This window comes from Macrobrachium nipponense, chromosome 42, assembly GCF_015104395.2.
Source record: "Macrobrachium nipponense isolate FS-2020 chromosome 42, ASM1510439v2, whole genome shotgun sequence".
Lineage (NCBI taxonomy): Eukaryota > Metazoa > Arthropoda > Malacostraca > Decapoda > Palaemonidae > Macrobrachium > Macrobrachium nipponense.
Window position 1 is genome coordinate 35804099 of NC_061103.1, and position 2500 is coordinate 35806598.

At 33.0% G+C, this 2500-nt stretch overlaps 1 protein-coding gene across 7 annotated transcripts in view; it reads left to right on the forward strand.

The window, feature by feature from the left end:
- The window catches only part of LOC135213108 (uncharacterized), a 115857-nt gene that overhangs the window by 44745 nt on the left and 68612 nt on the right, over window positions 1-2500 (forward strand). The window lies entirely within an intron of this gene.

Consider the following 2500-nt stretch of genomic DNA (forward strand, 5'->3'; position numbering starts at 1 on the left):
AATCCATCCTCGACCTGATTTTGTCACTCTTCGAGACAGCTTTGCCACCAACGGGATTTTGACAGTGTTGGCAAAAGGCCCGTCCGTACCTCTGTCCTTTGCCAGGGATGGTACGTTCAGGTAAATGGGTCCTCCTCTGCTTGTCATGGGGAATGGTCGAATTTTGTAGTTTTTTTTTTTTTTTTTTGTTTTTTTTTTTTTTTTTTTTTTTTTTTTTTTTTTTTTTTTTTTAAGAGTAATTTGAAATCTTTGACGATTTATCACTTTCTTTTAAGTGATGCCGAACGAAGTTGTGCTTGAATATGAAGGAAGAGAACTCAGGATTTTATGAATGAATGTGGTACGTCTGTTACCACTAACCGTATCGGTAGTATTTAACGTCTGATATAGTAGTATTTGGATGCGAGGTCTCTTCAGGGTTGTCCGAAGGCATCACGTTTTTAAGTGATGTTGAATGAATCTGCGCTTGAATATGAATGAAGAAAGCTTAGGATTTTATGAATGAATGTAGTACTTCTTACTACACATAGTGTCAGTAGTATTGAACGTCTTTAATCGTAATATTATGGTGTGAATTTTTATTTATTTATTTATTTTTTTTTTTTTTTTGGTTGATCACAGTTGTTGTTACAAATTGTGTTTGTATGTGAATGAAGATGACACAGGATTTTATGAATGAATATAGTACACCTCATTGTTCATAGTATATCGGTAGTGTTTAACGTCTTATATCGTAGTGTTAGGAGGCTAAAGATTTCCTCCTAGATGCTGAGTAAGCTTTTCAGTCAGTTGGAAAAAAATGAATAAGCAATTTTGACTTCTCGTTCGTTTAGTTAACTTTGAATGAGTTTCTCAGATAAAACAGTAGAACGTTCTTTTCATCATTATATGATGAATGAATGCAAACAAATGAAAAATAAAAATGAAAAATATAGTATATATGAAAGGAATTTTGATCAAAATAAATACTGAGCAGGACTACTTGATGTCATTTCCGGTTGGGAGCGTTTCCTGCTTTGAACAGGACACTTTTTTCTTAATGAGGTCTTCTTCAGTAGCAGCTACGAATTCGAGGTCATATTAACAGTGCAATTGAAAAAGGCAAGTTGATTGTTACTGCTGATTCTTTTAATTAAAAATTTTGAAATTATGAGTGAGGTCTAAAGCCAGGCATTCCAGTGTATGAATCTTGAAACGTTCGTAGTGTTCTTGGCCCATTTCTGAAATAATGAGTGAGGTCTATGGCATTTCTGTGAATGAATCTTGGGCCAATTTTTGAAATGACGACGAACAAATTCCCATCACATATTGATGTGGTCGGCTCTGAAGGATGTGTATTGATTTCCTCGAGAAACGCCGTAAGCAGAAAGAATGTTTACGTGACGTTGTGTGCAGGGGACCACTTCTGTATGAAAGGCGTGGAATTCCGAAAGTTCGCTTTGGTATAATGTTTATGGAAATGTGTGGAATTGACGAGTGCTTAGCCCCTTCTCATTAGGTTGTGGGAGTGTTTGCATTACTTTGAAATGAATCGAAATTAGTGAGTGGGAATGTGGAATTGTGTCGGTGAGGTTGAACGGGAAGATATGTGACAGGTACAGCAGAAATTCTGTTAAATTCGAATTATTATTATTATTTTTTTTTTCTTTTCTTTTCTTTTGCTCTATCACAGTCTCCAATTCGACTGGGTGGTATTATTTATAGTGTGGGGTTCCGGATTGCATCCTGCCTCCTTAGGAGTCCATCAATTTTCTTACTATGTGCGCCGTTTCTAGGATCACACTCTTCTGCATGAGTCCTGGAGCTACTTCAGCCTCTATTTTTCTAGATTCCATATTATTATTATTATTATTATTATTATTATTATTATTATTATTATTATTATTATTATTATTATTATTAATAAAAGAAAACTCATAATCACATGGGTCAATAAAATGGAAAAGTAAATCCAAATCCACAGTAGTATGGCTGTTTGATTTTGTCATTTAAATTATAAAATTATATAACGAAGTCAAACAGACATATTACTGTGGATTTACTTTCCCATTATTATTTTTATTATTATCTACAGGGAGCAGACCCTCTTTGATACATGTTTTGTTGAAAAGAATGGCAGTTTTCAACAAATGAATCTTATACAGGGTCTTTTCAATTCTACTGATAATTCGTTTTTCTGACTCAGCCAGGTTGTTGAGTAGAATTCCAATATTCATATTTGTCATAATTAGGATATTTGTCAAAGATATTTTATTATATATTTTGCTTATATTTATCTTTGTTGTTATTATTAATTGTTATTTTTTTTTTTTTTTTTTTTTTTTTTTTTTTTTGCTCTATCACAGTCCCTCCAATTCGACTGGGTGGTATTTATAGTGTGGGGGTTCCGGGTGCATCCTGCTCCTTAGGAGTCCATCACTTTCTTACTATGTGTGCCATTATTATTATTATTATTTATTATTATTATTATTGATTGTTATTATTATTATTATTCTTATTA